The sequence below is a fragment of the Haemorhous mexicanus genome, chromosome 5 (genome assembly GCF_027477595.1).
Source record: "Haemorhous mexicanus isolate bHaeMex1 chromosome 5, bHaeMex1.pri, whole genome shotgun sequence".
NCBI classification, from domain to species: domain Eukaryota; kingdom Metazoa; phylum Chordata; class Aves; order Passeriformes; family Fringillidae; genus Haemorhous; species Haemorhous mexicanus.
The window spans coordinates 58,184,428-58,209,516 of NC_082345.1; the positions used below are offsets into that span (position 1 = coordinate 58,184,428).

At 37.7% G+C, this 25,089-nt stretch overlaps 1 pseudogene; it reads right to left on the reverse strand.

Annotated features, from left to right (window-relative positions):
* Positions 1–756: 756 nt before the first annotated feature.
* On the reverse strand, positions 757–23,917 carry LOC132328176 (pre-mRNA-splicing factor ISY1 homolog; annotated as a pseudogene).
* Positions 23,918–25,089: the final 1,172 nt, after the last annotated feature.

The following is a 25,089-nucleotide window of genomic DNA, read 5'->3' on the forward strand; positions in this document are numbered from 1 at the left end:
TGTGCATTGATGGTTGTCCACTGTGCTCAGGACTTCCCGTCATGAAGAACAGTTCATAGAGAAACTTGGCACGTTAGTCTTTGCCTATTACAGGAGTCTCTGCATTTTACAACAAAACATGCACAGATGTTAATGTCTGAGAATGATGAAGCTGAGTTTTGCTAACAATACCTAAAAATGTTATTTCCTTTGGTGACTTAAGAGCTCTCAGTTACTTATATAGCCAACGAACAAGATATAACTGATGCCTGTGTGCAAACAGTATATGAACTAAGATCTAAAGTCCCCAAACTCCAGCACTGATCATCTGCTGATGGTGGTTGCAACAGAATCTGTGAAACACAGTCATGGTGTTTGGTTGGAAGGAACCTTAGAAACCACCTAGTTCTACACCCCTGCCATGGGCAGGGATGTTTTTCATTAGAACATGTCGCTCATAGCCTGGTTCAATTTGGCTCTGAACACTTCCATGGAAGGGACATCCACAACTTCTCTGGGTCCTCTGCTGGTTTCTCATCACCCTCACAGTAAAGTATTTCCTCCTAATATTGAATCTAAACTTACCCTCTTTCAGTTTGAAGCCATTCTTCCTTGTCCTGTTACTACATGGAGTTGTGAAATGTCCCTCTCAATATCTCCCTTGTAGGTGCTTTAGGTGCTGGAAGGCTGCTCTCAGCTCTCCCCAGAACCTTCTCTTCTCCAGGCTGAACAGCCACAACTTTCTCAGCATAGGAGACATGCTCCAGCCTTCTGATCTTAGTGGCTCTGCTCTGGACTCACTCTAACAGGTCCACATCCTTTACTTGTTTGGTGTTCTGATCTGTAACAATTAAGAAACAAGATCTTTATTTTTCATGCTAGGCACATGGAAACTTTGTTTACTGAAGTTTAATATCTGTCATAGTCTGGGAATAAATCTTCAGTAATAAGTAGACAAGAATTTTTAATGAACGATTATGTTCTTTTTCTACAAAAACTGTAAGGTTGTTAAAACTGAAGTTGTTCATAGAATCTGTTTCCCAGTTTTGATAGGCTGCTTTCTCAGCTGAAAATCCTAGTGAGAGACATCTGTTCCATATTACTCAGTGATATTACTCAGAAATACAGTGGCATAATAATGTAATCAATAATGAGTAGCTTACACATAATATGTGGGAAATTATATGACTAATTTTCCTTATTCAATAGTCCATTGAATTTATTACCTCTGATTTGGAAAATTCATGTTCAGGATTATGGCAGGGACTTGAGACCAACCTTGTATGTTTCCACTTTACTGTTATAACCACCAACAGAGTGTGATGGCTGTAGCCTCTGCAGTTCTTATGTGCCTTACTTTGCATTTAGTGTGATAAGAGTCTGGGTTTTTAGAGAAATTGAAAATATTTTCTGAAAAATCCCCTTTTTTCTAGATACGAATCCTGAAGTACATGAGAGGAAAAGGTAGCAAAACAGATAATTAATTCTACCAGGTCCTCTGACAGTAATAAATTTCCAAGAAGGAGGAAGATAGCTCTGAAGATGTTGCTATGCAACTGCTTTCAAATGTATATAAATCTGTTAGTTGCTGTTGTTTATTTTATTTTTTGCAGCCAGTATTCTCCAAAGGTAAAAGTAAAAAATCTAGACCTGGAATTGAGAAGTGTAGCCCACTGCTACCATTTGACATTATACATATCAATTTGACATTTGATATTATGTCGGTGCTCTTTGAAGCTGAGCAAACTCCATGTTGAAATGGTTTCTCTGGTCAGAAACTGCAGCCACACCACAACATTGACTTCAATGACCTTTGAGTATAAAGCACAGTGAATTTGAATTAATTTCACCACAGTTTCCCTTTCCCAAAGTGTCTTTAGGCAGGCTCACTCAGTGTCCCCAAGAAACTCATTCAAATGCCCTTTATCACTGAAAAGAAACACTTTATATTTTGGGGTTTTTTTTTACTTAAGGGACCTTCTCTGTCTCAGCCTGACCTGCCTATCGAGTACAATAACACCCTTGAACTGTCTCTCACCCTGTTGCAGTCCATCTCTTTTCTTCATTTCCACAGCACAGTTGTATTGCCTGTGAATTCCCATTACTGTTCTTGGCTGAGATTTGCAGTTTCTCAGACACTGCAGGGAGAGGCATTGAAGAGTGTAATACCAGATTTAATGTCACTTAACTACTGGGAAAATTAAAGTATTGCTTTATTACTGCTTCTACTGCCAGCCCAGGGCGCACCAGGAGGCCTCCCTTACCTCATGGGTGGAAGAAGTTTTGGCTGCTGGGACTCAGGACCAGCTGAGAGCTGGTGCTGTTGAGGGTGGCGCCTTCCCTGCTGTGACCCTGTGACATGCTCCTGGACACCATGAGGTGGCCGCGGCCAGGGCTGTCCCCCAGCCCAGTGGGGACACTTCCAGCTGAGACTCTTGCCTGCCCTATCACTGTGGGCCATCACCATGGGCCTGGCCTGTTCTCTGTCTGTCCCTGTCCCAGCCCAGCTTTCTCCTTCTGCCCTGATGGCCCCGCCGGGTGTGGTGGGCCCTGGCTGCTTGGCCCTGCCCCGAGGCCCCTGGGGTGGTGGCTCCCAACCCCTGGCCTGGCTCTGGTCATCCCAAACAGCAGGCATTGCCTGAGGGTCACAGAACAGCTGCTGGTGGTGGGGACCAGGGGAGGGCACCACATCCAAACTTCTTCTTCTGGCAGGACATCCTGGAGCAGGCTGCCCAGGCTCTGTACAGCTGGGGCTTGAGGGTTTTAATACCTCCAAAGGTGCTGTAGGGGGATAGAAGAAAAGAAAAAAAGGTAGTGTAGAAAGTAATCTTACCCCTAAGGAGTTGCAGCTGGGCCAATTATCAAATTATTATTAGCAGGCCTGACTTTAACAGGCCACAGCTGTAACCAATGAGAAGAAGAGCGCTATAAAAGAGTGGGTTGGCTGGTTGAGAAGGGAACTGGAATAAGTTGGCTACTTTGTGAGAATAGTTAGTACCTAGAGGAGCAGCCCATGAGAAAACACCAAGAAGGTATAAAACTTTAGCATTAGCAATAATGAGACAACAGTATGGAACCCCTTCAATAAGATGACAACAGGTGCAGGTGGCACAAACTCTTCTTGGCTACCCTTGCTGTGTGGTTTACACCTGGAAGTATTCAAGCACCCTATATTCCTAGCATATGTCTGGGTGCTGAATATGAATTTGGACCTCATGGTCCAGAACATTTTGCTTGCCTGGAAGCTAAGAGTCTCCTTCCCCAGAAGCATCATTTTGACTCCCATCTTAACCTTTTAATTTTAACTGCTTCCCCTCCATGGGGTCATGACACCAACACAGATTTTTGAATAAAATCACTGTTGGTTTTTTTTTTTTTTTTTTTATATTTAAGAATTTCTTTTTATGGGGAAGAAACAGAAATCTTTAAAGCATATCTGTTGGATCAGTCCTTTCAGAACATACAGTGAGAAAGCAAACTGTACAAGCCCTAGCATGCATGGGTTAAGTTGTTGCAGAGCTACTAAGATGCCTCTGTATATTTAGAGCACATAAATAAATAATAAAATCTCTAAAATCTGTATTCCACAGATTTTTAAGTGTTCTTTACTTTTCAGACTTAAATGTTTAAATTTCACTTTAAAACTCTTGTGTCTCTTTCTGGATCTCTTTCCTTTCTGTAATATAGTGTGGTAATAATAATTCTGTAATCATATATATATATATATATATATATATATCTTTTTTTTTTTCCTCCCTATTTCTAATTATACTGTGAACTTTTCAGGACAAGATTCTTGAGCCTGCATGAGATAGTAATAGCAAGCATGGAAGTCTGTTAGAAACACTTGCATGGTTAAGGGAGGTAACTGTGAAAGCTGATCAAGTGGGAAGGATTTTCCTGGTCTGTCTTGGCTCTTATGCTGTTGATTTCTTGGTGGTGACTGTGAGTACCTTAAACTAGTAAATTAAGTAACATTACTGGTTCCCATCATTTAGTCTTTTCCTCTTTATTTCTCCGTAAAGAAGAATTATAACTGTTGAACAGTATCTTGGTAATTCTTTCGGTTTATATGTTCACAGAGAATTTTTTATGAATGCAAGACTAAGTGGATTTTTTATTAAAAGAAGTAAAATCACAGAAATTCACCGGATACTTGTGTTAGAGAATTTTGATGCTATCAATAGCTTTTGAGCCTGCTCTTAGCTCCACCTGAGGGACCCTGATAGAATTGTTTTCTGCAACAATGGACTTTAGGTTTTTTTCCCTCTGTTCCTCATTAGAAAGATTACTGATTTCAGATTTCATGACAGGGCATTAGTGATCTTTGCGACTACTTTTAGATAGAAATTATTTAGATTTTAGATTACTGAGCCACTTTGTAAACCAGACATTTTTCCACAGGAAAACAGTGAATAGAGTGGTAAGGCACAATTTTTACTCTAGTTTTGATAACTAGAAAATACGTTGCACAGATAAAAGCATTCTGAGGGATCCTAGGAGTAATCTCTCTGGAGAAGTGTATTCACAGATGTTGATTGTTGCTTTAGAAGAAGTTCAATTTGCTAGGAAGCCCATTGAATAGACTAATTGTGGAATAAACTGTTAAACCGAAAGACTGCCTCATGGCTAGGAAAATCTGCCAAGTTGTTTTATCAGTTAAGTAGTTAAAGATGTTCAATGAAGTTAGAAAATAAACAATTAGTGAAGCTGTGAAGTGTATGGTCCTTGTACTAAAATTCACATTGTCACTTTTGGCATCTTTGTTAGCTGAACAAAACAAAACAAGAACAATCTCACAAAAATATCCAAGTCCCCTTTCCACATCAAAACCCGCCCCCCAAAAATCCAAATCCAAACCGCTTAGTGAGAGTAGCAGAACGTATATCTTAATACTCGTTCTTTTGCCCAGTAAAGTTTTGGTTGTTGTAGGCAGTCTTCCATCCACATAAAAACTTAACACTTTTTTTCTTACCTTTATTTTCAGTTTTCATAATATTGATCTCATATGTCACTATAACAAGTGAAAAACAAAATGAACCTTTTTTTCAGGTATTTCAAAAAGAAACTCTTAGAAGAGAAGCAGCTATGGAGCTTGAACAAGTCACACGTGGCCCAAAGCACCAAACATAGCTCTCTGATCTTCAGGGCTCTGTGAAAATTTAAGTTACAGAGCATCTGCTTCTTGTCTCTTTCTTACCCTCTCAATCCTCACTCAAAAGCAGCCTAAACCCTTAAGTATAGCTTAAGGCTGAGATTATTCTTATCATGTGCGCTGCAGCCATAGGAAAGGAACAGGCTTTATCACTAAACAGAACTTGGAGATACCACTTATGTTTTTGACATTTTTCAGTAAAGTCAATGAGAAAATTTTCCTCTATCTCCTTTGAATATTCTCACTGGTTTTCAAGATGTGAACAGGTAGGTGAACAAGGTTTTTGCATTATTAAGTCCTGTCTGTTCTTCCCATGAAAGTAATTTGTACAATAAAGAATATCTTCACGTGTTACAAAACTTTCACCTGTTTCTTATCATCAGCCAAACATAAAAATACTTGTTTGCCACTTTAGCAACTTCAGGTTATACCAAATAGAAAGTTTGCTTCAAATTACCGGATAATGGCTGATCCTGGGAGCAATCCAAGGTGTAGTCTTTGAGTCTTTTCACTCTTTCTTGAAAAGATGCTATAAGAACTTTATTTTATCACCAATATCAAGATATTCAGAGTATAACAGATTATAGGTGAATATTAAATTTTCAAATTATGCTTAATATTCCTATCTTTTTTTTTTGCTGTGCAGCAGTGTCAGGTGATTATTCTATTTTTGCTATTAGGGAGGTTATATTTAAGAAAATAATTGGCTTATATGATAGCAAGTTTCTGTTTCCTGAACCACTAGGTTTCTTGCTACCTTGTGTTTCACTGACTCTCAGACTCTGGTCCAAAAAGACATTTGTCTATCTGACTAGAGTACTGGACTTTTTTCCTCAACCAGGGTCTGCAAGAAGCTCCGTATCTTAAACAAGTTATCCCTGAGATATTGCTTAATTCTGTATAAAGTCACATAGCACTAAAGCTGTGAATGCCCTCTGCTCCCTCAAAGTTACTAGGGCTTGTAAAACAGGGATTTAAATGTAACACCTTTGGAATATTACACTATGCAGAACATAACAGCATCAGTTTTTCCTGTGAGTGAAACTGCTGATAAAGTCTCAGAGAAGAGGCAAATTTCTTCCTCCAGCCTCCATAAGCTCCTGCCTTTGATGTCTTTTCTGAACTGCTTACATTGACTTCAATTGAAAATCCTGCTCATTATGTGCTTTGAGCTATTCACTTCAACAGAGCCTTTTGATTAACCAGAATCTAAGAGTGTGACTCTCCCTGGTGTTCCCTAATTCATGGTAAGCATTAAGAACAAGTTACTCTGTAAATGACAGTGGATCAGACAAAGCTTTTATATACATCAGTTACCTACTACTGCAGGCCTTGTTTGAAATTCCTAGTGCTTCACAACATTCTACCATGCAGCCTTGTGTCACACTGTAAAGGGACTATCAGGATGACTACACAGATGTTCCTGCAACCCCTACAAAACCCAGGCCTTTACTACAGAGACCATCATCCTCCTTAATGGATTCTATGCATAATAAATACAGACTTAATGATGAATATCTAAAATCATTCAGGATGATAAGGCTATTTTTCATCCTCTGCATATTGTAAAGGGAGAAAATTGAGAGACATATGCCTTTAAACTACAGAAGGAAAACTGCTTATTTCCTGTGTGTGCGGAATATTTTCGTGGTTTGTTTGCTTTTATAAATATTTGTTAGCACCTGAACATCTTTGAAGGATTGGACATTGACAGTCATTCCAAATAGATAAGCCTATTTACAATAGAGATGGTGAATGTTTTTCTATTTTTCTAAAATATTGTGTTATACTTACCTTGGAAGAACTTGGTCATCTAAACATTATCATAATCTATGAGAAAAGCTGAAAAATCTGAAAATTCTACTCTGTTGCAAATGTTGAAATTTTTATTTTGATAGTAAGTAATTGATGAAATAGTTATATTAGTAATTGGATTAGAAATTGAAATATTTATATTGTAAAAGAACAGTATTACTTCAATTTATTTAATTTGAGGAATGTGATGTAAAAAATATGTAAAAAATACCAGATAATATGTTGTGACAAAAAGCGTCATATTTTATTTCATTATATTACTTTGACTTGACATAATGCACAGTTGATGTGGCTTAACCATTACAGTATATTAAATTAGCATTAAAATTTTCACATTTTGACTTTGTTGAACTAAGAGTGTTTCATAAGGTCAAAACAAAATATGCTAGCACTAGCAGAATATGCTACTTCTGTTATTTCTTGTACCTTTAAAAATTACTCAGGTAAAAACCTTCAATTCCATCTAATCATTATTTTCTAAAATGATGCAGCAAAACCTTCTCTAGCAACAGTAAAATACATGTGAGGACTGTTAGGTTAATGAGCCTCATCTCCTTGGTCTTTATCCAGGCAATACACTTTTACAGCGGCTGAGATCTGTCCTAATGTTCCTGTTCATCCTCTTGTCCGTCAATGCCTTCCCTTTTATCATGATGTTGGGAAAGCTGGGTCGAACATCTCAGCTTTACATTTTGATTTTGGTCACTCTGAGTCACAAGCCAGCTGCTGAGAAAACTGTCTGACACTCTCACAGGTCTTTCTTTGATGCCTGACATTTCCAGTTCCCCAGAGGAATGCAGTTGTCATGAGAGGTCATGATCAGGGGGACTGGGAGCATCTATTAGGTTGCCAGGGCCAGTCACATGCTGGCCTTTAAAGAGAAGGACTGAGAAATGGAGCCTCAATTGTATGCAGCTGGGGGCCAGCACTGAGAGGAGGGATGCAAGTGATGCACTTCTGATGGTCGGGTCTGCCAAGCACTAACAGATTTTTGCATTCTGCAAAACATGAATATCTGGAAAGAGAAGGTGAAGAAAAAATAAAGACCTGAAACATCTGATGGTATTCTAGTGATCTAGTTGTATACTGTCAGGGTGCCCTTGAGAGATAAAGCCCTGGGGAGGGGAGCAGGGACCATAGGAGTGGCTCAGCCAGGCTGTTTAGACAGGGGCTTCACCATGCAGGGCCTGTTGCACCCAGCCAGGAGCAGGAAACACAGGGGACACTGGGGCAACCCCAGCCTCAGGAATGAGGCATGGCATGAGGTAGGAGTGGCAACTGGGCTGTGGAGACTGGCCCTGCTGCAGCATTTCTGGGGAGGGAGAGATTCCAGGGGGTTGGAATGAGGTCCTGGCACATAGGCAGGATTGGGAGAGCCCCAGGTAGAGGTGAATGAGGACAGTCAGGACTCTTGGTGGCCTCCAGATGCTAAGAGTACAATACTGTGATCTGTTACTGCAGGTATCTCTCTTATTAATTGTAAATCTTTATCAGATGGCTATTGGAGAAGAAAATGAAGCTTTAAATCAGTGATAAACCATTTTATTTTTCCTGCAAACTGACCTGAGGGCATTTGACAATGAAAGGTTTCATTGGTGACAATGAAAAGAAGTTTTTCATTAGTACCATCCAGAAGTCCTTTGGAAAGATATCCAAATATCTCTAAAAGTCCAAGTTTCCAAAGTCCAAGTTTGGTCTTGAACCAAAGACCTCCATGCATTCTCCTCAGAATTTTAATTGAAACACAAATTAAGACAATGCAGGAGACAGCTACAAACTGCCCATCAGGCCCCGAGAATCAGCTGTGGTTCAACGATCACCCTCTGGAGCTCACTGCTTCCAAAAAAGTGGGTGGTAGTTTAGCAGAACAAGGGTTCCTAGGATGTACAATAGATGTGAACAAAGACATACAGAACTGGAATTTTGTGTTCTTTTCTTTCTATTAGTTTTATTAAAATATGATAAACTGTATCTGAGAGCATTTCATACACTCTCTTAATGTGATACAAAACAAAAACAATATTTCCAAGAAACCAGACTAAACTGGTTTCTAACTTCAGCTGGTGGTAACTATAGGCAAACTCATGTTCAGTGAAAGTTAGCCTTTCTGTACTTATTTCATGCAAGGGTAATTGGGCTTCATGCAGAGTAAGACCAGGGAAGCTGGCAGGATTCCCTTCGCAATGCTACTGCCCAAGAAATAGGCTTTCAGTTGTTTGATGAAGAATAGCTGTTGTCTCTGTGGAAACAAATACCTGTTATATTCTTGTACAAGAAGGAGTTCTGGAAATTCATTTAAAGTTGTCCCTGTGCTTTAAAAAGGAAATATTGATCTATTTTAAACTTTCAAAATTAAGTTGACTTTAATCACAGTGATTTTAGTGTCACATGGAAAAAAATATTTTGAACAAGGTTTGAATAACTCTTTGTTGTCAATAATTTATGATTCATATCTGAAGTATACTTCTGTATTTAATGCTCAGAATAAATATGGGATCTCTAACAAGAAAAAAGAATAAATTTGAGGAGTGAATGGTACACACTGTTAATATGATACAAAGAGCTTAGACCCTTGGGAACTATTTTTCAACCCTAAAAATACCAACAAGGTGGTGTGATCTAAGAGTTGTAAAAGCAAAATAAATCTAAAAGCTTGGAGACTTTCTAGTCTCCAAGAATATAAATTGCTGCAGCTTCTTGTGTTGACATTTATTTACCATTTTGCAGTATGAGAAAGAGCCTCAAGATTAGAACAGAGAAAATTAAATTATGTTCCTGTTCCTTTGGCTACTGGGAGAATTGTGTTTTAGAGATAGCTTTAAAGGTACATGGTCACTCTTAAAGGCCAGTACCTCACTTAATGTAGTTTATTCACAAATAAACTGTCCTGGAATCACTCAGCCAGAACTAAAGAAATCAACCAATTTTGTTGCCTACTAAATAATTGCTTATTCCTGAGGAACATTTAGAAATATAAATAGTATGTAGATGAGGCTGTCACTTTAGGGGCTGATAAGAACTTCACATTAAATTCAAAAGTCCAACTGAGGATGCAGCTAAGACATGCAGCAGTTCCATATCTGAAGCAGCACTGTTTTAAATTAGGTGAGATTTCCCACAAATAGCACTGTAATGAAACAAAGATAATTAACTGTGTTCTGGCTAGACTGAATTTCCTGTCTACAAAGATTCCTTGTATCTCTTTGCAATGTTAAAAGCCTTAAACATCTTTTATTAATACTGCTTTAGGTAGAATTTCTATATAATATTTAGGCATGTAAATATCTGAGCAAAGATAAGGGAGATGAGATGGTAATAAAATAAATAAGGTTCTTAAAAGGAGGGTTGCTGCATAGCTTTGAATTTATATTAAGCATTTAGGCAATAAAAAATTTATACCCCGGTTTCAGTCCTATAAGAAATGACAGTTTTCATAGCTTGTTTCACTGACAGTGATTGATCCAAAATACACTGTTTATTTTATCCTGATACAAAATATATTTTGTTTCCTACAAGTCGTGCTGAATTTATTATTAGATTTTTTTTTTCTTTTCTGTCAAGTTCTTATAGTCTAAATTTCCCTGAGAGAAGACAGAGAGGAATATGTTAAAATTACCAAATAAAGCATGGAGGTGGAAAATATTAATTAAGTGTTCGAGAACTGACATATCATAAAATTACTATGAAAAATGAGTAATACAAAAGGAAGTGCTGTGCAGCATGAAGTAATTTGAATGCTTTGAACAGAGATCAGTGCCAGAAAGTTCTAACTCCTAATAATAATGTAAGGAAGATTTAGAAAAAAATAGCATCTGAAACTGGGAACCACAGACATTTGTTCTGTCTGTTATGCTATTACATGTTGAAAACTGTGGTAATTCTGGTTTTGAAGACTGGTTTGCCATTGAGAAGTGTGGAGTTTTAATTTAATAGCTGATTTTTCTGGAAAAGGCCAACCAGCAACTCTTTCCTCTTCACTTCCTCAAAGGAAAAGGCCTTTCCATGAAGGGACAGGCATGGTTGCTGAGTCTCATATGACTCATGGTAAGAAAAGAGCTTTTTCAAGGCCTCTCCCAGGCCTCTTCTGGGATTGTGATTACAGTCCACAGAGATTCACTGAAATCACACGTTTTTCTACAAGTCCAAATCTGTTTCTACTTAAGTTTCCAAAACCATGTTTTATGTGAGAAGCACATGGAGACATCTCTCTAGCACATCTTAGGGTGTGAGCTTTGTAATGAACTAGGAAAGAGCACAATTGCACTTTTAGTGTCTGGCTGTCAGAAAATGTCTTTATATTGTTCTTTACATTGCTGCCTTATGTGATGCTTATTTAATAGGAGATATAAAGCATAATCAAAGATAAGAATAGGATGTCTTGTGCAGATGTCTCATTTTGTTGATTGCTGAGGAGGGTTCTTGGGTAAGGCAGCTGCTTTAGTCACTCTGAAAGAGCAATTGCCTTGAGGTGCAGTCATTCAAATGGGGCTGTAGTGCTAGATCACATAGGCAGTTTAGGAACAACAAGAAAAATTGCTGTGTCTGGAGCAGACTAAATGACCCTTCAGCCCAGAATCATGTCTTTGATAGGAGCCATCTCTAGAAAAAGATGATAAGAAAAGGCTTGGTATGGAGTGGTGCTTCCCTTGATAAATGTCCTTTCTTTGGAGAAACTGTAGTGCAAGTATTTCCTGAGGTAAAAGCTGTTGCTGCATCTTTTGAATAACAGTCCTCAGAACACGTTTCATCCATGATTTGTGTTATTGTCTTTGCAGGTATTTATACTTTTGACATGCACAGCACCTCATGATGATGCGGTCCACAGATTTATGACCTGTGTGGAGAAGTTTTCTTCCTTTGTTAATTTCAAACCTTCAGCTTATTTAGCAGGAGGGTATAAAGCATAACCACAGATCAATATTGCAGAGACACAGGGCCATAATGGAACCTCCTAAATATAACTGAGTAAAAATAAGGTAGAAACTTAGAATATGATTAAGTGATTCATGTCATTATAAATAATCTATTATCTCCTAAATTAATATCCCTAAGGAAAACAGGATCCAAAAATAAATTGAAGCATGTTAAACACAAATGTACACCAGGTCAAATATCTTTCTTGAGTGACCCCATTGACCTCCCACTTAAGCTAACAGAAAGATCTCTTAATAGGCAGCCCAGAACTCTAAAATACTTGTCATTACTGATACTGTCCAGCCTTATTTGTAGTTGTAGTAATAGAAAAAGTTAAGTGAGTTCTCTGCAGCTCTAGGGGTAATTGAGCTCTTTTCATTAGCTTATGCTAATAAATCATGGTAGGTTTGTGGCAGGCACATAAGTGTTCCCTGTCGTGTGCTTGAGTGTGAACTCAGACTGTCTGAACATGTGCACTAGGACTCTGGGCTGTTAAACCTTAAGACTTTTTTTCTTGTAAGAAGAGGATGCAGAAGCAGCTCTTTCAGGAGATAAATCATGGTAGCTTGGACATTCTTCTGAAAACTGGAGGTTTACTGATTCAAGAAGGTTCGGTTTCTTTTTTTTTTTTTTTTTAACTTGCTTAGAGAAAGGTATATTTTCAAAAGCCTATGTTAAGCTTTTAGAACATGGTGAGTGTCTTTATGTATGAATAAAAAAGACATCTCCTTTCTACTACTGAAGAAATAAGTGAGCTCCCTCTCCAGTCAGCTGCTTAGAATCTTGTTTCCTTTAGAGATTTCTTTCACAAAATTGTTTTCTTGAGCTGTGAGCCAGAGTTAATAGTTACTGTGTATCGATATTTTGAGCACCTGGTTTTTCAAAGCTATAAAAGGAACTGCATTGCAATCAAGCTGCTGCATTTTCCAGGCCTTGACAGAATGACATTTCTCACACCTTAGCCCTAGCTTTTATAATGTTCTAACTTTCTAATGCTGACAAAAGCAAGCAACAAAGCAAATCTTGCAACAGAAGCAATAAGTTAGACATTCCTTGGTGTCTGCTCACTCAGAATCTTCACACACAACTCAGTGATCTTTGGCTTCATATTTTCCAGTAGCTGAGGCAGCATAGTGGAGGATCTTTCCTGTCAGCATTAGTAAAGAATAGAAGAAGACAGTTAAGTTTGCATAATTATCACAACTGTGATAAATATATATATCAGTATATATACAGTATATATATGCTATACAGTAAAATACATGTTTATGTTACCAACTTTTTTTCTTTCATTTCATTAGTTACCCCAGGCATTTCAGAAAAAATGGGGTAGAAGTGCAAGTTTTGGAATTTTAGAGAGTTTAATATAAAGGCAAGTTATGGTCACCTCTGTAAAGGAGAAGGAAAAGAGGGAGAAAAGCTTTAAGGGAATTTGCAAATAAAAGCTTTTCTTTCCTTTTCTCTCCCATGTTTGATCTTTGTTTAATTCATAAACACCTTGAATGTCCCATAAGGGTTTTTATAAATTTAAGTGTAAATTACAACATTTATAAACTTAAAGCTAAGGGGTTCGCCTGTTTAAAGACAATTTGTACACACTTATTTAGACCCAAGAAATACAAATTAAATTGAAGGGAGTTTTCTATTTTCATTGGTTAGACTTGATCAGTTCATTTACTAGAAAGTTAATATGGATGGCTCGAATCATTTAATAATCTGACCAGTGAGCTGAAGGAAAGGTTCTGGATGTAAACGGTAAATTACAAATTTCATTTTTAATATCAGGATATTTCCTTATGGCTGAGAAACTCTGTTGGTGCAAAGGAAGAAGAAGAAAGCTTTATGTGCATTGCGAGCCAAACAAGTCTAAGTCCCTTATCTGTTTGTTCATTTGCTAATCAGCTTCTGTCCCTATTGATCTACAAATATCTATGCATGAATACAGATATAAAAAGTGGGACAACGATGCACTGCAGAGTGAGTTTATGGTCAAGACACTTTTGATCTTGACTCTTTCTTATGAGAGATTTTTATTTTCCAGCTTTTGTTAAGAAAGACAAAACAATGTAGTACTACATTGATCTGAGATCTATTGTCATTAAAATGATATTAATAACTAAATGAATTCTACTGTTTTAAAAATTAGATCATTCAAGAATGTAAGGATGTAAAATTTGTCAAATATTTAGCTTAAATGTACTTAAAATTGATGATGAATTCTTCTTCCTTTTTCTTAGCACTTCATGATGCTTCTTATTGCCAGCTAAACATGTAGTCCATACTAATAACAGAAATTTGTCGACTTGTTAGTTAAAATTCTACTGCTACTGTATCTTTCTCTAGGGAGGACACTATTCAACAAAATCTGAAGCTCCCTCATGTTAAGGAGATAATTCTACCCAATCTATCCACTTCAGTTCCCTCCCTCAATAAAAATGACAATATCCTAATACATAACACTTGAGAATAGAAATTGAAATAATCACTTATAAATTTATCCACAGCTGACAGCTTTATTAATCTCTGTAGCTGTTGTCATTTGATAAAAAACAACATATGATAAAAATTCTGCAAATTACCTAATTAGCCATTCTGCTGCAGAAGATCTGCTATTATAACAGCCAGTAATCAGGTAGAAGACCAAAACAATAACATTTGTCTTGGAAGAGAAAAGCTCTTTGAGAATCTTCCTCATTTATGATGATCGAGCTACAATCAAGGAAAGAATAATGATTCTTAGTCAATGGCAATATTCTGGCATGTAGCTATTACTGCTAACAGATGAAGAAAAATTTTTGTGTTTGACAGGAAATCCCTTTTGCAAAAATACCCTGGAGCACATTCGTTACAGCATACACATAAATATATCCTAAAACCTGAAAGCAGTCTTCATCAGAAGAGCAGGACTTGGAGGAAGGAGATCAACAAGACTTTCTTCTTTCCTCTGTCTTTTGAAGGAGAAACCTAACTAATTTCAGTAGAGATATCCAGTGGAAAGTCTTTAATGCAATTCTTTTCAAGCATTAATAATGCCCAAGTCAGTAATGTATTTTGTCTAATGGGGTTGGTTTTTATGAGGTCATTGTTTGGCATCTTAGTATGACCTAGATGCCAAATGTTAGGAGAAAACAGGGCTTTGGTCCTTTGAGAAACTGTGACTAAAAATGTTTATTTTCTTCAGTTGACAGTAAATGGAGCCTAGGCTAAGTAGTTAACACTGCAAACACCTGATGTTATGTGTGATACCTCCAGAATGTGTTATACCTCTGTGTTTGATGGTGGTGTATATATTACCTCATTGTCAGTGAGTCATAGATATTATCGTCCTTCAATTAATACTTAAATACTGTGGAAATTAAATCACTATGAAGTTTTGAAACTTTCATAAATCTGCTTTTTTTGTGTTGGCTCTTTAATCTTGCCTTTGTTTGTATAAATGGCATCTACTTTTCTTATTAAACTACTTTTATCTCAAACAGTGAGCTTTTAAATCTTATTTTTTCCTGTTCTATTGAGTAGGGGAAGTGAGAGACAGAGAAGTTGAGATTTCTTGCAGACAGCCAAAGTCGACTCATCGCTAAATCAAAAGCTGTATGACAGGAAAGTAGTGGATATTTTCTATCTGGGCTTCAGTGAAGACTTTGAGACTGTCCTCCATAAGATCTTCATAGAGAAGCTGTTCATATGTGGGCTGCAGGGGCAGACAGGGAGGTAGATTGAAAACTTGCTTGGCACTGAGGGTGGAGATGAGCAGCACAAAATCTAGATGCAGAACAGTGAGCAGCAGTGCTCCCCAGGGATCAACACAGAGCCCAGTCCAGTTTAATGTTTTCATTAATGATCAGGGTTGGGGCAGGGGTGAGAGGGGCTGCATACCCTTAGCAAGTTTACTGATGGCACTAAACTGGGAAAAGTGGCTGATTGACCAGAGGACTGTGCCGCTGTGGAAAAGACCTCAATAGGCTGGAGAAATGGGCTGACAGTAAAGCCATGAAATTCAGCAAGGGAAAGTGCAAAATCCTTCACCTGGGGAGTTACAAACCCATGCACCAATATGCGTTGATGACGAGAAACTGGAAACATCTTGGTAGAAAAAGAGCTGGGGCTCCTTGTGGACACGTGGTTGAACATGAGCCAGGAGTGAGGCCACGCCCAGAGTATTATGTCCAGATCTGGGATCCCCAGTAAAAGAAAGATGTTGAGATACTGGCTATAGTCCAGTATGTCTGGACTATCTTTGTACGCCACAAAGATGATGACGGGACTAGACCATCTCTCCTGAAGAATGGCTGAGAGAGATGGGACAGTTTTACCTAGAGGAGAGAAGGTTCAGGGACATCCTATTTGTGTATTTCTTCAGGGAGAGTGTAAAGAAAAGAGAAGCAATCTCTTGTCAGGGGTGTCCAGTGATAGGATCAGAGGCAACAAACTCCAACTATTCTATTCTATTCTGAAACACAAGAGGTTCAGAGGTTCCATCTGTACATCAGGAAACACTTTCACTGTAAGTATGCTTGTTTGTGAGCTCCTTGTTTGACTTCAACATGGTCAAATAATATCTTTCCCTATGTGTAATTAAAGAATTTATTAAAGAACTCTATAACAAGGGCTAGAGATACACTTGATTGTTTGTTTGTGTAAAGCAATTTTAAAAGTTAAAATGGTTAATCAATTAATATCTGAGTCTGGTTGGTGTTTCATTGGCCTTTCTCATGCGAAGTCCTTGGTTCTGTCTTTGTTCTCATTGATCTCATTAGATTCCTTTAAGCAGAAGACAAACTGAACTGCTTGAATATTGGTATTGATAGGATAGATATGCTTTACGTTCTTGTCTTGGTTTGAAAAGACAGGTGTCTACTTAAGGAAGGCAGGTGCCTCTCCTGAAATGGAAAATGTAAACCCCCTCCCTCTGAATTATTATAATTTTGAAATTAAAAGGCTCTCAGGGAAAGATATGGGAATAGGAATAACAGTTCTTTACTAGGAAAATTAAAAATACAAATGCAATAGTGCAAACAAAAAAAAACCTCAGTGACAGAGTCAGAATACGACCTGACACCCTGTGGGTCAGGGTGTTGGTAGCACCCTGATTAAATGGTGGCTGCAGTCCTCCTGGAGTGACAGGTGTGGCTATCTTGAAGCAGTGATCCTGTAGAAGGGTCTAGCTTTCCTCTGAAGGTCCAGTCATGGTGTAAATGGGTCTGGACTTATCCTGGGAGTCCAGTGGAGAAGAAAGCTGCTCCTCTGGGAATCCAGTGGGTAAAGGCTACCTGTGGTATTCTAAATCTCAAATTATATCCAGGTAGGAATGCTTGGCTCCTCGCCCTGTGCACAGCATCTCCCAATAGGATGATGTAATTTTATCAGCCATGCAGTGACACTCACTGGCCCATTAACAGAAGATATCTCCAGGAGAGAAGATTGGTTGTGGAAGAGATAAAGAAAACTGCCCCACCTGGTTTTTACAAGTGGCCCAGTTAACAGAGGACAACTGCCTCACCTTTAGCAGATGGTAATTTAATACACACCCACCTAAACCTGAGACGCTTCCCTAACATAATTTTCAGACATGATGTGTTTCTTCATTCTGCTTGAAATACTTTGTTCACTCTTGCAATCTGATAATGCTACAAAAGAACTGCCAAGACATGAAACTGAAAAGATACAATTAAAAGATTTTTTTTCTCCAACACACAAAAAGGTTTTCATTTTTGTGTAATATTCAAGACAAATAGTATGTGTTGATACCCTGGTGTTCTATATTGAATGTATTGAAGTTTATGTGTTCATTTCCTTCTTAATTGTAATGCTGTGAATATTTCCGTTTTTCTTTTTAATTTTGGCTAGAGATTTTGGCAGTTTCCTCTATGCCACAACACAGTAAATTGGGATCTTCAACAGTAGATTACTCTTTGAAAGTGTGCAGACTTTTTTAAAAGAAGATTTTCTTCTTTCTAAGCTACACTGTGTTCCTGTATTTGCTGCAACTTTCTTCTCTAAAAATGTCAATGATAAACATAATTCTTTGGTTTTATGTGCTAATATGGAGATAATATTAAAGCTTGTGATAAAAAACTACATTCAAGTTATTTTTTCCAGGGCTCACAGCATATTCTCTGTTTATTCTGTGAAAAAAGAACAGATTTTATTCCAGACAGAAAATTATATTAGAACCCCATGCAAATATTGAACAAGAGACCATTTATATTATTTCTACAATAATAAATTGAGTATTTTAATTTTTCCAACTTAGGCTTTTAAGTACATGTACAGACATGAGTAATACCTCAGAGTTAGGAAGGAGTACAAGAAAAATAGGTTATTTATCTGCTTATAATGTATTTTGATTAGAGACATGGATACAAAAATAATATTCATAATAATAATAATAAAAATTCAGGAAAATGTATCTGACACAGGTACTGGGTTACTCTACATGACTAACTCAATTCATACATGCTTAATGGAAAAGCAGAGAAGTTAATAAACTGCATTACAAATACATAAGATCATGGTTTTCCTTTGGGAGAGGCATCTGAAGCCACATTTTTTGGGATTTGGAAGCGTCCAAGGCTTTCAAAACATGCCTTTTAGCACATTCAGAAGTATTTTATACCTTTTGAATTTCTCTGGACATAATTTTGTGTTTCTATTTTTACTTACTTTTCTAGATTTCTTTGGAACTGGAAAAATCCCATTATATTCTCTCATAATAGTCAAGCTTCAATTTGCTGTTTCTTAAAGGATGAAATCTACTTTGAAGATCTTTTGTGAGTTCTGTTAAGATCTTCTGCTAAGTTCTGTTGACTGTTGACACTTCATTTAGGAAATGTGCCAGAGAAGTAACCCCTACCATAATTCTACAGACCTTGTATTTTCATTCAGCCATGTATTTTTATTCAGCTACACAGCTGTGAAAAGTCCTTAGCAATTTGAAAAATCCCTTTGTCTTCTCTATTGCTGCTAGGTTTTCAAGTCCAAAATAATGAAATGTTATGAGTAGAGTGATTGGGGAGGATTTTTGTTGGTTTTGGGTGTTCTTTTTGTGTGTGAAAACAACCTCTGGCAACATTAAATACAATACAAAAATAAGATCTAAGCAGAAACAAAATCTTAAAATAGTTTTTTCATATTTTTGTACAGTAAAATGAGTACAAATGACATTAGTAAAGCTTGCAAATGTGATCTTTGGTAACAATTACATTACAGTACAAAACATAACTTAAAAACAAATGAGAAGACCAAGATGTCATATAAGCTTATGTCTTAATTTTCATTATTCCTCTTCCTTTTTGATAATTCCATCTCTCCAAAGTTCTCTTTTTAAACGCTTTATCTGAGGAAGTGTGTACCCAAAGGAGTTCTTATCCAGTATAACACAGAACAAATGAGAAATGTAAAATAAACTATATATTCCTTTAGAAAGAGTTTGTTATTTATTATTTATGCAGTGAAAATATATTTAGACATGAATTTCCAAAGGCTACTATTATTGTAGTACATTGGTAATGTTTTGGAGCCAAAATGGGTAATCCTTGTTTTTTTTATTTGATTCTAAATCTGTTTCCACACTTGTTTGTGCATTTTTTCCTCTGATATAACTGTGCACCTCTATTTCAAGCTTAGTTTAGTTAAAATCTGAAATGTATTGGGTGATTGATTGGCTTGCTGGACTTAAGTCTACCCTGAAAATTGGCATGACCTGACCTTGTAATGTTCCATCTCTCTGCCCTGTCATAGCAATTTGAATGAGACCCATATTTTAATAGCCATTTATAGTGCTCCCAAATGCCAAACCTTGTCAGCTTGGCTATGGCCTTTACCATTATGAGTGGAATTGCTTCCTTGTGCTCAGGAATGGCTTTTACACTATGCTATAACCTGATATAGATTTTGCTGTATTTCCTTGCTTTTTAGAGCAAGAGTGAGAAAACACATTTCACATCAATTATAACGTTATTCTTCTTCTATCCTTATCTCCTCCCACTTACACTTTATGGCTTGATTGTTAGGCTGTTGGGTTCCGGGCTTGTAGCAAAGTTAGGTGTTCCAGATTCTGCTTCTCCCTTTCTTGAGCACAGTGCTAACATGGAGGTTCTGTTTCTTCAGTGTCTTTCAGAAAGGTTTTATACCAGAATGAATAGCAAGCTGAGAAGGAACCCACCCATTTCCTTTGCTTTTGGAGGTATTGAGAGAAGACATCGAACATAAATTTTAATTCTGGTTCCTTCCTATCAAGAAATTCTACCAAGAATTTCAATTATAAGAAGGCTGAAAAAAATAATACTGCCACTAAGAAGTGCTTTTTCTACTAATATATCCTCTTTCCAATGTCTTTTTCCAGATATATCAATTTTGCTGGCCTCTGTGAGAAAAGGCTGAGGCTGCCCCTTTGCTGGACACATCCAATTCCACCTGGCTTCAATGAACCACTGCAGGGCACAGCTGACCTTATCAGCAAAGATAGTGGTTCCTCTGGGAAAAAGTATTTAAGCAAAGGCAAAGAACACCACATAGGCAGAGGAAACAAAAACAGAGAGAGCACAAAAGTCAAAGGAGGAGGCAGTACTTCATGGGAGGAGAGGTTTTCCTTGTGGCCTGTGGGTGACCTGCACCAGAGCACGTTTATCCTTATACTTAGTCCAGCTATCTTTTCAATGAGAAAATACCAACATGAGCCAACCTGAAGTATTTTACTACTCACTTATGTTTAATGAACAGGATTGAAAAGCATGAGGAAGAACAAGAATTTTGTGGGATCTGAAAGTAAAATATTGTAAAAAGTGAGTAATGAAAAGTCTGACAATTCCCAGTGCTCAGAACAACAAAAATAATGGAGTGAAATGGTATCTCTTGTTGTCATGAAATCATTATCAGCTCTCTGTGGATGCTGTGTGAAGCTCCAGGGAACTGGATCCCATTCTGAAAATTCCAGACATGCTTAGGCAATATCCATGCAACAGGTCCTGTTTGTACTGGGTGAATTAGTTAATCAGCAGGAGATGCCTTGTACACAGAGTCAACTGAGAAGAAACTCAACTATCAGGTTTTCTGAAGAAAACTTTCTTTAAAATTCTCCCACTATTGTGTTAGAATAATTGTGTCTTTGTGTAAGTGACCTTCCAGGTGTCCACATAATGTGTCCTCTGACTTGTGTTTGAACACAATCTTGGAAATAAGGCTGATTATGTGTATTTGTATCAGTTCTGAGTTAGGATATGTAAAACCTCTGCTAAAATAATGCATACCTCTCAGCATTTGCTATTTCCCCACTCTGCCATGGTACTTACTGCACTGTTTATTTCTCTCCAGGTCACATTAGAATGAAATGTGCTGTCGTCAGAAGCCATGAAGTGCATCATAAAATGCCACATGTTGGCCCTACCAGTAATAGGTGCAGCTCCAGGACTTCAGCAAGGTGTCCTTGCTCAGACCAGAGCTGGGGCCTTGAAATATTAAGAAAAATTTTCTCATAAAAAATTATATCAAAAAGAAAAATAGTAACTCATAAATAAAATTCCAAATTCAAATTCACGTAAAAGGATTCCAGTAAGCCTCTCTGTAATACCTCTGGACTCAATTTCTTGAAAAAAATCAAGAAATATAGCTATAGGTAACCAAACAGATACTAGATTTTGGTTTCTACAGTAAAACTGTTTTCAGCTCAGGGATATATATGAAAGCAAATACGTGAAAGTAAAGACTTCAAACCAAAACAGACAGAAGGTGTGAGCTATTGAAAGTATAAGGCTATTACTAAATTTCAGGCTAAGATAACAGTTGTAGATGTGTGAATTACAATAAGCTTCTGGTAGTAAAAAAAAAAAAATTAAATAATGCAATTTCATTAAAATAGTTGATTATCTCATTGAATTATATTAGCTAAAAACCTGGATGTTTTCTTAAGAACTTATGATTGCTTCCAAAATATTTAAGAAAAAAAAAGAAGCTGTAAAGTTTTTACTGCAGCGATCTTGTGGGTGATGATGAAAGAAGCCCTCTTTTCAAGAGTTGTGACTTTCACAAGAGTCGAACCAAATTTATTTTAGTTAACATTAAATTAAATTAAAATAGATAATAAACCATGTGTAGAAGTGGATCTTGATGATGGATTGTGATTGCTGACTTACAAACCAATGCTCAGAAGTTTATTGTAGCTGTAATGCTCCAGGAAGAATGGCCAGCTAACTGTTTAGGTTATTAACCTCCATGTGTGAAGTGCAAATGCTTCAGCAGAAGTCCTCTGCTAACACTTCATGATTGTACTTAGGTTTACAAGTTGTAAGGAAGAGATTATTTTTGAGAATGTTGGCATGGGCCTTCTTGGCAAGAGTCAGGGAGTAGGAAAGGAGCTGAAATGTGGTAGTCACAACTCATTTAATCACAGGACCACTTTCTGGTGTAACATAATCCAATAAAATGTGGTATGACTCCACTGCTGTCAATTAAGGAGTTAGTGCAAAGGTTCCACAAGAACATGGGGAAATACTTGTATTAATAAACTGAATTAAATATTATAATGAGAATGTCTCCTCTGCATCTAACAGTATGATTTGTTGATCCAGATCCAAGGACAAACTTTATAGAAACATACACTAAAGGATTTCTACATAGAACTCAGCAGTATTTTATGAAGCAGGATTCTGTCAGAGATCACATTTTATGCTCTTACTGTATAAAAATGGACACTCTGGACAAGTTAATGAATGAATGATTAAAGACACTACTAAAGTAGCAAAGCACAGTCATATTTTAACAGTACTTTTCTTGACCTCTTAGATGTAGAAAAAAGTTTTATTTAATAGAAAAAGTGAGTTTATTACGAGAAATGTTAACATTTTAGAGGGATGTCATCAATCTTGCTTTATAATCAAACATCAAATATTTGTCTTGACACTTCTATAAATTGTTCTGTTAATGCAAATGTTTACATTAGAAAAATACAATTAGAACACAGTTTTTAAAAGCATGAAATTCAACCCCATCATAAAAGTAATAAAACTTTTAATACTGTATTGCAGTTTTTTATTTACAATCCATTGTATAATTTGTTAAATTATAAGAGAAATATATGGGCTACACTTACAAATATCAGACTTGATTAAAGTAGGAAGTTCCTATTATGCAACCCAAACCTAGTAAGTTAAAGAAATATACATTTTTAGGTGTCCTAGTTTCTGCTGATTTATGTAATATTTGCCTGGTTTTTCTTATGTTTTTGTTACTGTAGAATGCTGTTTTAGTCGAAGTCATGTTCTCTCTTAAAAGAAAACAATTATATATCTTACAGTGTAGAAAAGTAATATTTGTACAAGAGCTTCCTCAATCTGCTGTTGAGTTGGCACTGTTAACATGTGCAATAAATTTCTGTTGACAATCTTCACCTTCTCACTCCTTGCCACCTTCCTCATAAGCCTCTTCTTCATGGGTACCATAGATGTTTTCTTCCTCCACCTCCTCACCTCTTGCAAGTTGTGCTTCTCTCTCCATCTTCCATTTTTCCATTGATTCTGCTATAACTGTCTTCTCATGTTCCTGCTCCAGGGGCTCCAGAATCCCATCATCTTCATCCCTGTAGCCATAGTACTCAGCAATGATGTCCTTCATAAGCTTAGCCCGGGTCTTCCGTGGGGGTGGCAGGGGGTCCTTTCAGAAAACTCTCTAACTTCTGGCAAGTCCTTTGAAGCCTCAAAGTATTTGTAGCCTCTGTTTCCTGGAACTTTCACTTCGTGATCTAATGTTTTCAGGCTAATCCTAGCATAATCAGGTCCTCATAGCTCCTTTATTCTGTATTCCCAGTGTCCTTTCTCCCCCAGAAGTTTGTTAATTTCACCATTCAGGTCCCAAATTCTGAATTCACCCAATCCAGCATTTTGGATGCTGGATGCTTTCTTTAAAATCTCCCCAGTGATGTTTCCTCCATTTCTCAGCTTTGGGCAGCTCATTACACTCTGTTGCAAGGAAAGGCCTTCACTCCTTGACTTTTCCTTCCTCAAGCTGGGCTTGCCGAAATCTTGCCAAGGTCGTCGTGGCCTCCTCTGCATTGCCAGCCATGGTCCCCCCATGCCCCACAGCCCCTCAGCCCCACTGAACACACCAGGCACACAGCAGCTCCACGCCCCGTAACTCAACCCTGCTCCAGAAGGATGCCAGTGAAACCCTCCTGGCACAGAGCGAGGAGGCAAAGACACTTTTAGGATTGTAACATTGCACCATACCTTTATGACTGGATGATCCTGCACAGAGACAAAGCCACCCATTTCTTCAGTGGGGCTTTTCTTCTATTTTTTAGGTTTTTCAGCTTCTCAGGCTTTTTGTTTCACACAGCTCTTTGGCTGTATTTTCCTCACATCTCTGGCTGTCACTAGCTCTGGCTGTATTTTTGCAGCTTGTTGCTGCTGAGTTGGGCTCACCTCTGGTCTTTTCCAGCTTTTCGCTGTGGGGACAGGCTCTGCAGGCACTGTCCTCTGTCTCCCTCCATTCTGCCTGCAGGAAATGGTTGTTGTCCTCACACTGAGCCACCACAGGTTATGACAGGAGGGGTGGGTCAGAGATAGAGGTGTCACACACCCCAGAATTCTCATGCAACAGCAGTGTATTTTATTCTTCCTACCTCCTTAAACAGGAGGATTTGAATCTTCTGGTGCATTCAGCTCATTGGTCTGGCTTGAACACCAGCTCCTGTGCCAGTGAGATGTCTGCAGCTTGGGATGGAAAATGATGGGGTGAAGTCCCTGTAGGCATTCGAATCCATCCCATCATAGCTCAACCCAGGGGCTGGTTTATGGAACCAGGCCGGGTTTCTTATTTATAATCAAATTAATTGCGTAGTTACCGTAATATGCACCTTTATCCATTTGGTCCAGGCTGTATGTTTTCTGTCCCACACCACAGGATAATTGTGCCAATGGAAAAGCAGTGGTTGTTAATTTTCCATATAATAAGAGTAAAAAAACTGCTCATCATCAGTCAGTTTCTTCAATACATATGGTGTTAGCCAGAACTCGTTGATCCTCCCTACAGGAAGTGCTCTCACTGAAATACCTTCGCTCCCAAACGTGGCCTGACTAAAGAGTACCATCTTGGATATGGTTACTTTCTGTGCTTGAGATGGGCATATACAAGAAATGGAAAAATTATTTGAATAGCTTAAAGTAATTTTAAAAATCCTGCCAATCTGGAGTCTAAACCACATTTTCTGATGACAGTTGAAACCCTGCTAGAGA